Raw genomic sequence first — 15611 nt, forward strand, 5'->3', positions numbered from 1 at the left:
TATCAGAAAAGACATCCAAAGATATCCTCAGAGTCCATCATTTACTGTATGGCAGAGCCAATCCAAGAGCCCTCTCGGGCTTTCCTCTCCTTGTTTGCTTCTCGGTGCCTAACCTCTCTTTTCAACCAGCTGCCGTGCCCTGCTAGGCAGTGCTTCCCCACTTGCAGTTTGGTAGGACTCCTTTGTCCCTGCCTGACCTTTTCTGCCATTCTGCATTTTGTATCTATGCCTACAGTTTTTCTTTCACAAAAAAGGGAGCAGTTAGTTTGTTAGTTTCACTTATGTTTCAAGGTCATATTTGAAGCTTAATCCTATCCTTTTAAATGCCTTTCCAGTGCCCTGTGACCCATTTGATGTTTTCTGAAAATATGATAATTTTAGGAAGATGTTAGATGCCTCACGTGCTGGATTCCAAAGGGACTTTTAAAATACCATTTGTTATGAATGCACCACACCTCTGTCCCTTTACAGGTACCATTGCCTCTGCCTAGATTGTCCTACCCATCAGCCCCTCTCCAATATACACACCTCCCCTTTTGCACCAAGACAATTTCGAATTCAAAGGTCACCTCTTCCATGAAACTTGTCCCCATGTCTACCCATCCTCAGTCCTCTGCTTTGCTTTTTCATTTACTATTATAAAATTTTTCTTATGCTGTCTCCGTCCCACCCAGGCGACCTAAGGGCAGGGATGTTTCCCTTATTATTTCTGTAGGGGCTAAATTGTGCCTACAACATAGTAAAAGGCAACTTGCTTAATTATTTCCCCCACTTCTCTTACCTGTGCATGTTGGTGCTAACGTCCCAGAGTCCAACTCTTAAGCTAGCTGTAAATTCGCACTTTCTACTGCCCTTTGTCATGTACCTTGCTATAAATTAATTATAGATGCTTCTCAGGTTTTAAAAATGATAAACCACCCTAAACTCTGGCCTGAAATTTGGCTTATGAAATAGAAATGAAAACCTTATTGAGGTTAAATCAGTTCCTTACTACTAACTAGGCCTGTTGTCTCAGCGCCATCCTTGTGACCTGTTTGTCTCAAGTCTTAGTAGTCATTTCGCAATACATGATTTTTTCTATGTTTAACAAATTTCTTTCGGTCTTTTGTTATTTTTTTCCAGATATAAAAATATCACTTTGATACTCTGGTCATTCATAAGATCATTGTTTGATCATTTTTAACACCATTCTTTTTCCTTTTCTCAAAAATGAGGCCGGGTGCAGAAGCTCACACCTGTAATCCCAGTGCTTTGAGAGGCCAAGGTATGAGGATCGCTTGAGGCCAGGCGTTTGAGACAAACCCAGGCAACATAGTGAGACCCCCATCTCTACAAAAATTAGAAAAGAAAAAAAAATAATGTTTCATAGATTCTTTATTCTCAGTGCTTTAAGCAGGATCGGAGCCCTTACCACTTTTCTTGATGGCCTAGGTATGACTCACCAGACTCTGCTTCTACTCCTTGGACCATCCATTTATAGTTTCTGCTGATTCTTGCTAGGCTACATGGCTCCTGTATCCTTTGTTGTGGATTTTTAGATCACAGTTGTTCTTTGGGACTGAAATTTTTCAAGCACTTTGAAAGTCTCTTTTTAAAGCATTATTTGTTATTAGTATTTTCTGTTACATATAAAAACAAGCCAAATTTTTAAACCTATTGCCTACTGCATTACAGGTTATATTCTGTTTCCCTTTATGTTTCCAGTGGATCACTTTAGTCCTCGCTTTATTGCTTTTCACCTTCCCTGATGCTTCAGAATCATTGTGTTTTGTCAGCTTCTTAGGTGACTTATAGTCTTGTTAGAGCACTCCTAAGTTCCATTTTAGCTCTTTGTGCAGCTCTTGCCTGTCCATTTGAACTTCCCCTCAACAAACTTTTTTCATATGCATTAAAAGTATTTCTCAGAAATGCAAATTAAAACACTACTGAAATACTATTTCTTACCTCTTACGTTGGTGAAATTTAAAAAGTGTGGCAACCTAGTGCTGGGAAGAATGCAAACTGGTACAACAACCCTGTTGGAGGGGAATTTGACAAGACCTAACACAGCTACACTTGTACTCTTTTGACCCAGCAGTCCCACTTCTAGGAATTTACCCTAAAATACACCTCCAGCAATATGAAACTACATATGCATGAGTTATTTATTTTAGTACTTTTTTGTAATCACAAAATGTTGGAAATAACCTGAATGACCATACATAGGGAAGCAGTAAAATGAATTTGGTACATGCATAAATGGAATACACTGTACCTGTAAGAAAGAACAAGGAAGACCTTGAGAAACTCATATGAAATTATTTCCAAAATATATTAAGTGAGAAAAGTAAAGTGCATACAGATATCTAGAGTGTCTGTCCCTAAAGTAAGAAATAGGGACTATAAGGAAATCTACAAACGTCTACTCATTTTTGCAAAAGATGTGTAGAAAGATAAGTCAGAAACCAACAAGACTGTTTACCTACAGGAAATAAAGCGAAATGGGGTATAAAAATGGAGCAATGAGAGGGGTAGTTGGAGGGACACTTTTCTGAGTACACTTTTGTATATAACTCCAACCCTTAGAAAAAACCTGACCTTTCACCTACCCAATCAGTTAGGATGTGGGAGAACCCAAAATGAAATACAAACTGTAAAAAATGAACCTAAATGTATTCAAATGAATAAATAACTATGCTGGGGGTATAGAGAAGAAAAGAGCAACCTAAGTACCTTTAGAAAATGATTATTTTGACTATATACTGTAACGGTAAAGGCAACCAAAAATATATATACAAATGTCCTATAGTTGTATATTTGTCTCTTCTGCAAACAGGAGCATGGACAAGCAATTCTGACACTATTTAATGTCCATGCTAGGATTGAACAAAGTAAATATTTTCTGGGTAATGAGAGCTAGTTTTCTCACTGTCAGAGAAAGTGATACATATCAGGAAAGTGAGAAGACTAGAATGAACCCTGTGGCATTGGGTTGGAATTAGAGGGATCAGTATGAGTTTATTCACATATAGGTGGATGCACATAGAAATATAGATATATGCATGTGTGTTGGTATACAATTGTATGTTTCTTAATGCTGCCTGCTGAGAGGTCCTAGAAGCAATCATATCTCAGTAGCAATAAATGTACTTAGCACTCATCTCTTGGTTTCTTGACACCATTCTCCAATAAAATGAACCAGGACTTTTGGGTATATGGTCAATTCCAGGGCTAAGAAGGGCCAACACAAGATAAGCTTGGAATATCTAATGGTTCCAGAAAATAAGTACTCAAAAAATTATGAGACATGTTAAAAGGACTTAGGAGCCAACCTGAAGGAGCAGCTAATGGCCAAAGTTGGAACAACTCGAACAAAGTAAATAAGTATAGTATTGGATTATTACTCAATAAATGTAAGATCCATGAGTCCACACTGAAAGATTGAATAGATAAAGAAGAGATAGTTCGAGACCAGCCTGGTCAATATGATAAAAAACCTGTCTCCACAAAAAATACAAAAATTAGCCAGCCATGGTGGCATGTGCTTATAGTTCCAGCTATTCAGGAGGCTGAGGTGGGAGGATCGCTTGATCCCAGGAGATTGAGGCTGCAATAAGCTGAGATTGCACCACTGCACTCCAGCCTCGAAGCCTGGGTAACAGAGTGAGACCCAGTATCACAAGAAAAAAAAAGGAAGTGGGAGAGAAGAGAGCAGTACTTTCTTATAGTAGAATTCTAATTAATGGATGTAGAAATAAGGGAAATAGAAAAATCACCATTAGAAAAATACCACAGTGGTAATTGTTAAAGGCAAGAACCATTGATGAAATCTAAAGTTAATAGGACAAAATACGTTGTAAAACAGCACATATGTATAGTCAGAGTATCTTCCCACAAGACATTTATTGATTAAAAAGGGGAAAGCAGTAAATTTGTAATAAAGAACCCTAGCAGACATGACTTATCCAAATGATCAAGGTCAATATAACTAGTAATAAAACATATAGAAATCATATGACCACTGACATGTTGCATGGAGAAGAGCAAAATATCACTTCTGTGGTATTCTTGTTAAATGTGTAACACCAATGTAATCATAAGAAAAGACCAGACAAATCCAAATTGAAGGACAGTTTACCAAACAAAACCACCAAAACTCTTCAAAAGTGCCAAGGTCATAAAAGACAAAGACTGAGGAAATAATACATTAGAGTCTAATAACATATACATGCAATAAAATCCTGCATTAAATCCTGGACCAAAAGTAATACATAACTGAGAAAACTGGTAAAATTCAAATAGGGTTTGTTGACTACTCAATGATAGTATATCAATGTTGATTTTCCGGTGTTAATCATTGTACTCTGGTTATGTAAAATGTTTTCGTTTGGGGAAGCTGAATGAAGAATAAATGAGATCTCTGTACTCATTTGCAGTGTTCCTATATGTCTAAATTTATCTCAAAGTAAAAAGTCAATAGAAGTACTTTGTCAGGACTCTTTTATAAGTTGGTCATATTCCAAAGTTCAATCTATAGTTTACAGGCTCTATTTTCTCATAGAAATCATATTTATTTCATTGTGTGGTTCCTGGGCCAGCCTCAAAAGCTTACTTAACTTACAATTTTTATATATGTATGTGTATCTCTATTTACTAAGTAGTCTCACTGTACTCTTGAACATAACATAGTATAGCCATGTTCCCATTATAGAAAAATACCCCTATCTTACAGGTAAAGAAATGAGGTTACAGAAAGGTTTCTTTACTTGCCCCACATTTTTTATTTTAAGATTTTAGAGCAAGCAAGTTGCAGACCTGATTTTAGAGCCAGGTCTGTGTGATGCCATATGCTGAGTTTCCCTGCCGAGGTATCTGAAGCTTCATCTGCTAGGCCACTCACTCACATATTAGCCACTGAAAATGGGCAAATCTTATGAATGCTTCTGTGCTGTCCTCTGGAATCTTTCCCTTGATTCTTTTTCTTTTCCTGGGTTGTTGAACAAAATGTTCATGTTTATTTTGTTCATGAGAATTGCCTTATTTTTAGAAATAGTGACTTTTAAATAGTTTGTGGATTTTTTTCTCTAATTCTGCCTACCATTTTAAAACCATGTTTTATAGATAAATCAAAAAGTGTAGAACTCCTAGTGCAACATTTGGAGCAAAGTTAATACAATTTTAAAATAAGATGATATATATTTACTAAATTACACTGTGCGTATAATGTGCTACCATATTTTTGTTAAAATTTTTAAATGCTTTAGATAATTAAGCATCTCAAGACTATAATATTAGGCTAAGAAGCTCTTTCCTATTAAAATATTCATAAATTATGTTGACATGAACATGGTGTTCTGAACAATTATAAGGAGTGGGGCTCCTAATGCAAATGTCACTCCTATTATGACTTTTTCTGAACTTAGAAAATACATTCAAGTAGTCTATGAAACTGTCCAAAAGATATACAGAAACCAAAATCAAAACAAACAAAAACCACCATTTATCAGGTACTTACTGTGATTCAGTCACTATCATAAGTATTTTCTTATGTTTTCTCATTTAATCTTGCGGTAACTCTGTAAGGTAGATACTACTGTGTCTGTTTTACAAATTAGCAAAATCAAAGTTCAAAAACCTACCAGTAGTTAGAGAGTTCATAACTGACAGGACCAAGATATGAACCTAGTTTCTGTGTCTACTCTACAGTTTATGCCTTTAATCCTTGTACAGTACTCTAGTGTTTCCTGACAGGAAAGCATTAAATACAGCATAGAAAACTAAGAAGGAAAAATGGCCCCAACATGAAATATGTTAAGCTTACATTTAATCTGCTGTTTTATGAGTTTTTTTTTAAGGAGCAAAAAGAAAAGCTACAAGGGATTTTAAAGAGTAATTCGAAGATCAAACATGATTTTATCTTTTGTCCCAGAGCACTTCAGATTCAAACCCAAGGCTTCACCGCTGCTGATGCGCATCTGCCTCTGAGTCTCGTAATTGGTAAATTTACATCATGTGTGTCACCAGCAGCTTAAGAAGGGAACAGATGTCAGTTTTAGGAAATCCTGGGAATTTCAGGCTTGCTCAGACTAATTGGTCCAATTGATAAAATGCTAATGAGAAAATAAATTCAAACCTTTACCATAATAAATCTGAATTCTGACCAGTAAAGATGAATGTAACTGCCTTTCTGAAGTTCCTATTTTTCACAAGTAAAAAACATATTTTTTCTTTAGAAAAATAAAACCATATTTGTCCTTTAAGAAAGTGTTAATGTTGAACTGGTAATGTAAGAATTACCTAGAAATTTTAATTGAAAATAATAACTGTTTTATACAATTAAATTCAATTTTTGGATTTCTTTTTTTAGAGCAATAGAATTCCATGCTGTCACTTGTTAGATTTAATGTCATCTTGATAACACATCTAGGAATACCAAGCAACTAACTGCTTAAGCATTAACATTTTTTCCATGTCATATAATAAGAGGAAGTTTCCATTTACTTATACCATCTTTAGTAGAAAAGAATGGTACAAGTCAAGGTCAAAGTCTTCTTACTGGAATCAGCAGCCTGGCAGGCTGCTTAGGGATCCTCATATGCTTTTTCCTCTCACTGAAGTGGTCCTCTTTCCTCTCTTCCAAGTGCAGTGTCATTAGCATAACAGGATCAGACAACTAGAGTTCATCTTGTTCAGCCCTCTGTCTTGTGCCACTTCCATCTTATATTTTTTAACATAGCCACAGATTGGGAACACACAGTTTCTCACAGTAATAATTCCACATCTTCATTTCCTTTTAGTATTTGGAATGTGGCCACCGTGTTAATTTTTTTTTTTTTTTTTTTTTTTTTTTTTTTTTTTTTTTTTTTTTTTTTTGAGACAAAGTCTCACTCTGTCGCCCAGGCTGGAGTGCAGTGGCACAATCTTGGCTCACTGCAACCTCCACCTCCCAGTTCAAGTGATTCTCCTGCCTCAGCCTTTCAAATAGCTGGGATCACAGGCATGTGCCACCACTCCCAGCTATTTATTTTTTTATTTTATTATTAATTTTTTTTTGTATTTTAGTAGTGATGGGGTTTCGCCATGTTGGTGAGGCTGGTCTCGAACTCCTGGCCTCAAGCTATCCATCTGCCTCAGCCTCCCAAAGTGCTGGGATTACAGGCTTGAGCCACCATGCCCAGCCCATGATGTGACTTTTATACAAACATAGAGCTTCTACATTGAATTGGTTGCTGCCCTTTTCAAGACTGTTACCTTGGAAGGTTAAATGTATATATTCGAATGATATGCATCTTAATATTTTAGGTACAGAGAAGACTCTGGGAGTTACAACTTATTCTAGCTCCTGTGCCTTCTCTTTCATCTTCTTCCAAAATTTCTTACATTAGCATCTATTATTGCCATCTTCATTTATTCCCTAGCCCATTGTAATCTGACTTCAGTACTCACTTCTGTATTAAAACTCTCACCAATGAGGTTACCCATGACCTCCAAGTCTCTTAATAGGGACAATTGGGTGCACTCTCATTTTCTCCAACCCACTCATTACCCTAAGAGTTATCATCTGCCTCCTTAACTAAACTAAGAGCAACATGGAGGCGAGGGCCATCTTTCTTTATCACAGTATTCTCTATGTCCAGCACACTCCTGATATCACAGACCGTCAGTGCTTCACTGAATGAATGAATGAATGCATACTCTCCGCCTCTCATTTTACACATACAGACACAGAAGCCCTAAAGAAGGCATGCAGTTTGCCCAAGGTCATACAGCTGATTATTCGGAGAACCAGCATGTGACCTCAGGTCTCGTAACTCCCAGGCCAATGCCAGTTGGTTTCATATAATACTGATGTGGCTCAAAAGAGGTTTTGGCTCCTTTTAAATTGTTTTCAAAGCCCACAATATATTCTTTTGAATATATCTGGCGGCAAGTCTTTATTCTTTTTTTTTTTTTTTTTTTTTTTTGAGACGGAGTCTCGCTCTGTCGCCCAGGCTGGAGTGCAGTGGCGCGATCTCGGCTCACTGCAAGCTCTGCCTCCCGGGTTCACGCCATTCTCCGGCCTCAGCCTCCCGAGTAGCTGGGACTCCAGGCGCCCGCCACCACGCCCGGCTAATTTTTTGTGTTTTTAGTAGAGACGGGGTTTCACCGTGTTGGCCAGAATTGTCTTGATCTCCTAACCTCGTGATCCGCCCACCTCGGCCTCCCAAAGTGCTGGGATTACAGGCGTGAGCCACCGCGCCCGGCCAAGTCTTTATTCTTTTAATTGGTGGCTTTTATTTTTGGAATTATCCTAAAGCTACCAGGACACACAACGTGTTTCACAACCTATAAGGCATTACAAAATCTGCAAAGGGGTATTAAAAGAGCTGTCCATTCTACTTTTAGCCTAAATAATTTAAGGCCTCATAGTGGGAGCATTATTAGCCAGAGAAATTTGCATAAAAATATACAATGGGAGGCTTTGACTCTATTCTCATCTGTAGTAGCCAGGAATCCCCAACATTAGTGGGAAAGAGCTAGGCTCCTTGGGCAGTCAGATATTTGTCTACATGTGTGTGCCTGTGAGTGCATGCCCACATGCACAGGTGCTGTGGATGGGGGAGGTGGAAGAGGGGCCAGAGGTGTTGGGATATTCCTTCTGGGAAAGGAGGACTCATTTCTCTTCTACTGTTCACTTCCACTCATCTCCTACCACCACACACAAATATCTGCTAGTCTTCCCTGTAGCTCATGGCTATTTATGTTTTATAGGTTGATTTTCTGATTATAAAATTAATGTTTTCATTGTTTAAAATTTAGAAAACAGAAATAAAAGTCTTACAACCCCGAGATAACCAATAAAACACATATTTTATTCAAGACTTTAGACATATTTGGATTTCTTTTTACGTAAGTGGCATCATTTTTTAATGAAGTTCTGTATTCTGCATTTTTGCTGAATGTTATAAAATGAGTATTTCTCCATGTCATTAAAAATTCTTCAGAAATATAATTTTAATGACTGCATATTGCATTTTATGGATGTATCATAAACTTCCTAATTATTCTCCTCTTCTTGGCTATTTATGTTGTTCCCAGACCTTTTTTTTTTTGGTGTTATAAATAACGCCGTGAAAAAGATTTCTGGATAAAACTTTTGTCCGCATCTCTGATTATTTCCTAGGGATACATTACTTGTTCTGAAGCTAGTATGTATGAACCTTACTTAGGTTTATCAATACATATTGCTAAATTGTTTTTCAGGAAAATTTTACCAACTTTTTTCAGCCAACTGAGGTATTTTGAATGTCACAAAAAAGTAAATTATGGTAAATGGCCATACTCTCCCTAAGGAAAATGGCAGTGGGACATAGAAAGGCAGTCAGATTTTCCAAATCAAGGGGTTGATCACAATTGACTAGCTATTAGCTCCTGCCTTTGGCAAAGCAGAAGCCTGGCAGAGGCTAACAGAGGAAGAGTCTAGCAGAAATCATCTGAAATCAAGACAAGGCCATCCTTTTGCGTATGAAGGGCCAGGTAGCAAAGTATACCAATATATAGCTAGTGCTTTTGGAATATGCAGTTTATTATTGGACGCATACCTGCATCCTAAAAGCATTTGAGGTAAGCACTGGTTATCTGGGACCCAACTGCTCCTGAAGGACTAACCCCTGAACTCCCCAGACTACATAACTAAGTAACCATATTCCAAAGCAGAGATTATTATCGTCATATTCAGTGTGACCTAACCAATCCATCTTGACATTATTTCTGATAATATCATGCATATCTTTATATATCAATCAAGATTTTATGAAACGCAGTAAAACATTAAAATGGCTAAGAGCATAGACTCTGGAGCCAGACTGTCTGAGATTTAATTCCTAGCTCTACAATTTAGTAGCTGTGTGATCTTAGGCAAGTCACTTAATCTATCTGTGCCTTAGTTTTCTCATCCGAAATTTGAAGATAATAATAGTTCTTTTCTTTATAGTTGTCATGAAGAGTAAGTGAGTTAAAACATATAAATTTCTAGGAACAATATCAGGCCCATAGTAAATGCTATATACAAATTTCCTACTGTTATTATTTCAAGTTGCTAAGAATTAACTTTAGCAGAGGAACTAACATTAGATAATACAAATATTTTAAAGCAATTGCTTGAGCTTTGGGAATAAAAGGAATGCTTTTTTTCAACTAGGATCCCAATAATATTTCAGTTCTGTCCTTGAAAAGTTTTTCTTTTTTTTATGATGACTGTACTTAGTAAACTTTTGGATCTCTCAGACATATTTGAAAGCAGTGTCTCATACTGGGGAGAAGGACCGTTAGCATTACCACCCATCTGATACTTTCCCCTTTACACTAAGGCATTATTCCCATAATCTTACAACTTTCCCATAATCTTACAACCCAGATATAACAATGACAATGACAACAAAAGGCGTATTTCCTTTTAGGACTTTTTTTTTTGCCATAGCCTTTCTCTTAGATTCATCTGGATAAATCTCACTGATGGGTTGAGGTTATCAGAGTGTGTCTAGAATTTGACAGTACCAGTCCTAGAAAGGCCTGGTCAGATTCTTTATATATATATATATATGACTTTTGACAATGAACCATTTGAAATCTAATTCCACTGCATGATCCAGATAAATAAATGAGCTAAATGAAAAGCATCCAAGGAAAGGAACTACTCAAAGAAGCAGGAACTTCTTGACCAGCAGAAATTGGACCATGGACATGAGGGTCTATAAACTCTGGGCTATCATGGATAATTGAAAGTCATAATTTTCCAAAGGGCTTAATTGAATATTTGAAAATTTGCATGAAAATAAACTGAGTCAACTAAATAATAATAAACACAGCTAAACTAAACAATATAAATCTTCAAAAGAAGGACCCTAATTAAAAAAGATAGATTGCACTTCCTGGACTTTGCCATTCTGGTTGTTTTCAATATTATGCCACTGGGAATATACAACTGTTTCTAATCAAATAATTTAAACTCCCATGCTGGGGCTTAAGTGTGTGTTCTCCCATTTTTCTCTTGCTACTTGTTTTGGGGATAAAGCAGTGCAAATTATTCAGACACCAATCAGATTTATCATCCTGTGCCTTTTGATGACATCCATCTGTTTATCTAAGAAGCCATTAAAGACTTATTGAGTTACAGTGCTATGGAGAAAGTTGGGTTATCATCTATGGTTAAATCCAGTTCTTGCATCTGCCATCTTTTCAGCTTATGTGGTATATTCTGAAATTACCCGGACTTGCAGACCTGCACTACAAGAATACATTTGCTTCCTAGCCTTTCTATGTCATTTCTAGAGAATTTCTAATGTATGCACAATTTGTGGTTCAGGAAAATGCTGACAGAAAGATGTCAGTGCTTTCTGTTGTTAAATGTTCAAAAGCCTAATAGAGACTATGCCAGCTTAAAAGTCTTATTCAGAAGTGGGTTCTGTCCAATTCCAACATTTGTGTTTAGACTAGCCTATTCAAAGGAAAATTTGACTATAGGTCACAAAGGTAAAATTGTGTTAATCAGAAGATAAAGATAAATTAATATCAAGTCAAAATTCAAACAGACAAAAAAAGTGAGAGCTCATCACAAACGGTGTTAAATAAATACCAGCAGGTAAACTGATAAGACACAAAGGATCCAATCTTGCTAGGGAATGACTAGGTAGAAGTCCAGTGCTTATCTCACAAGTCAAGCAGCTTAAGCAAGGCTAAAAGTCATATTTTCTGAGCTGGTGAAGAAGCAGTGGACTGTGTGGAGAAAACTAATTGAAATAAAGTGAATATTTGCAGTTTCCGGGAGATACTGTTATATCCTGACTGCAGGAGCCCCAGAGAAAGAGCAACTGTAAATCAGGCAGATGCTTCAGTTTGCCAATTTTTCTAGCATTTGTCAGAGAAATAATGAAGAACCCATCAGGAAAACATTTCCTTGATTTGTTTATGTAAATCAGGCCAGAATTCTGGGAAACCCAGGTTTTCTGGGAATCTTCAAGAATTACAACATAGCTGCTCCTCCTGAAATTCTAGCTGTACACACTATTTATTGAGCATTTAAGAGGATCTTTCCGATCATATTTCACAGTTTCCTTTCTTTGTTTTCCTCATAGTGAAAGATAAGTACCCTGAAATGGGAGACGATAGCCGTGCAATAGCTGAGCATAATCAGTTGAGATCTACATGCCAGATATGGCTGGTTTCAGAAAGATATTCATTTGTCTGTCTACGTGTTTGCTTCCTGTGACCTTCATATAACTTCTACCTGTACTGTCAGCAGAGATGCTGTTTTTGTGTCACTGGTGATGCCACAGTGAAAGAAAAATATTGCCAAGGCAAGGATGACAAGGAACCAGGACCTAGACCCTAAAGTAGCAAACATTGTGGGGAAGAGTCTCCTGGGAGTACTCTTTCACAACCTACTAAATTCATCCAAAAGTAAATTTTAGTAGGATTGAAAAATACTCAACCTCTTGTTCAGAGTGAGAAGCTATATACTGTATGATTTTAAGAGTTATGCCTTTTTGTCTTTACCACCCTAGTCAACCCACAAAATACTTGCTCTAACTTGCTGAAATTCTGTGATTAACAATTCATTTATTTGTTTTAAGCTTTGTTAACCTTTTAACATATAGGTATATATAGATTATCTGACCCTTTCTTTAAGGTAGTTTCTGGCTGCAGAAAGGGAGGAGTGAGGACCCTTTGGGCCAGAAGGAGAAGACACCTCGTTTCTCCGAAGCTTTTGTCTGTGATTTACTGTATTGATTGACTATTTAGGTTAGCATTTTGATTTTCAGTCAAAACGGCAGAGGGAAATATATTGGCCACTTTTCAGTCATTTATTCAAAGACCAATGAGACTGAGACAACACCTGTGGACTATTCTCTAATATTTTATTGAGTAACTTTATTAATTTTAGTGTTTAGGTAGGAGAAATGATATTGAGAATTCTCTAAGAAGGCTTTCAATAATTGCATCGATCAGTTAAAGGTGTTGATCCAGATGCAAATAACTGCTGGAATGGCTAATGACAAGGTTCTGGAAATGTATTAGGAATTACTCGAGACAGAAGGTCTGAGAGGATCAAAATTGGTACCCAGAAATGGCACCACCACTCTCCCCTCTTTCACTGTTTCCATCTTCACATCTCCTCCACAGCTCTTCATGCTTGTCAACTTGGGGAAAGTCATGGTTGACGCCCTTCTGACAGCCTGCTGGAGAAGATCTGTTGCGTTTTCTGGCAGTCAGTGACGTCTCCTGCCACAACTGGGCTTTACTCTATGGCTTTCTTAGAAAGCAGCTTCCATAGCTGGAGGAGCCTTGAGCTCACTGGGCTGAGTCCTATCAGCTTGAAGATGACCTCCCTGATTGCCCTGCCTCTCTCCATTGCAGTTTCCGTTCTCACACTGACCAATACTAATTGAAGGAGATAGCATCACCTACTGGTAATCAGGTCCCTACCTTGTCTTAGGTTGCCATCCAATAACAACTTGAGAATTTATAAAATGTTGTTTTTCTTTACAGGTGTTTCTTGAGTTTGTTTCTCAAGTACTAGGCACTATCAGAGAAAGAAATTAATGTTAATTATGTACAAACTGTAGGAATACAAAAGAACATTTAGATAATCACTTCTCTGAAGGAAACTACAATCTCTTCAGGCAGATAATAGATAATATGGGTATCTTCTGAAGGAAACTACAATCTCTTCAGGCAGATAATAGATAATATGGGTATCTTCCATTTCTACAAAAGATAAAAATGTAGGTGAGAGAGAAAGAGCACTTACTAAAAGTTAAATGGAGTCAGCAGAACCTGAGATTTTCAAGTGATAGAAACCTGGACAGGCAGCAGAGATGGACAAGGACAGTCTAAGTGGAGAGTCACATGAGCAAAGGAGACTCAGAAATCAGAGTTCTTTGGAAGTGGGAGGTTGCTGAGAAAGATCGAAGATGCTAGGAAGGCCCTTACTTCCAAGATGAGCTTGAATTTGATCTGGTAGGAACTGGGAAACCATTTTGGATTTTTGAGCAGGGATCCAAGCTTAAAATGCACAGTTTTAAGAACATTTACTTTTCTGGAGTATACAAACTCAGCTGTTAAAGAGTGGGATCAGAAGCTAAAGATCAGCTAGGAAAAATTACAGTAATCCAGGCAGGTGAGGGTCTAGATTGCAGCAGAAAAGGAGAGTCTGATGAATTCAAAAGTTATTGGAAAGTGGAAATTGATAGGACTTGGTGACAAATTGAATTAAATTGACTAATAAATCATTTATTATTTTGTGCACCTCAGCATTCTACATCTCTACCAGTGAACTCATTAAGGAGATTTTTATATTAATAGCAAAGTTTTTAATGTAAGTTGATTTGAGAGATCTTTTCTAGTTGAATACAGTTGGCAGGCTGTTGGATTTACCCTAAACATCTTAGTAGGCAAGGCCACATTTATCTGGCATCATTAAAATTAGGTAACCTAAATACATAAAATATTTAGACAATTGAAGCTTGCTGTCATTGCCCAATTTGGGGAGATAGTCCAGAGGGACTGGCCAGATCAGATACCATTCTGTGGATAAGTTATCCTGAGGGACAAGTGGAGAAACAAATTCAGGGGCACTTTTTCTAAGAATGGGAAGGGGACTCCAAAAGAAATTCCCCAAACTAAGACATCAGTCTCTGAGACAAAATAGAACATGAAATGAGGATAGAGATTCAAGGATCTAAGTAGTCCATTCATTAATGAAATAATATTACTTAAGTGCATTGAGTACCTACTTCCGTGCTGAAAGCTTTGCATAGGTCATTTTTGTTACTTGTATGTATTGAGCACTTACTAGGTATTGGCTGAGCAAAGAACCTAACGGCATGGGGGTAAAACAAGAGTTCTCCACTTAGATTTCACAGTCAAAAATGGTGTTCCTGAGTAAATAATATTCTAGCAGAAACTTTGAAGGATGACTGGGAATTAGCCAGGCGAAGACTAAAAGGTTGAATGTCAAGGACACTGAAAGGCAAAGTAGGAGATCGAATACTGGGAATCTTGGAGTAGGAAGTAGGTATTTGGTTTAAGCTTTGGAACAAGGTGAAACTGGAACCTGGAATGGATGTGATTACAAATTGTCCTCAGATTACCCAGCTCAGAACCTACAGACACATGCGAAATGAAAAAGGCAGCATGTTTAATGGTCAGAACATCACAACATAGGATTTGCAGTCAGATGAATGTGGACCACTTCTTGGTTGTTTTATCCTGGGAAGGCACTTACCCTTTCTCAGCTTTAATTTTTCAATCTGTACAATGGGGCTAATATTGCTTATCTCTTGGGGATTGTGAAAGGCTCAAATGAGATAATGTCTGCAATATACTTAATTCAGTACCTGACAGACAATATATGCTCTTCCTTGATGTCACCAATTCTTTTGTAATTCTATTTAATTCACATTTATTTGGATAACAACATGAAGATACCCACATACCTAGCAAAATGTAGGAACTTTATAACAGGCATTTTCCTTGCTGTTCAGAAGCTTATCTGAGTCTTTTCCACCTATTCCCTGATCTGTAATTGTGTTTCATATCTTTGAGGCTCTCTGAAGTGAAATCTTCAGATTGGGAAAGGGTTAAGGGATTCA

At 37.3% G+C, this 15611-nt stretch overlaps 1 protein-coding gene across 4 annotated transcripts in view; it reads left to right on the top strand.

The window, feature by feature from the left end:
- The window catches only part of ATRNL1 (attractin like 1), an 839413-nt gene that overhangs the window by 751456 nt on the left and 72346 nt on the right, over positions 1-15611 (top strand). The window lies entirely within an intron of this gene.

This window comes from Pongo abelii, chromosome 8 (genome assembly GCF_028885655.2).
Source record: "Pongo abelii isolate AG06213 chromosome 8, NHGRI_mPonAbe1-v2.0_pri, whole genome shotgun sequence".
NCBI classification, from domain to species: domain Eukaryota; kingdom Metazoa; phylum Chordata; class Mammalia; order Primates; family Hominidae; genus Pongo; species Pongo abelii.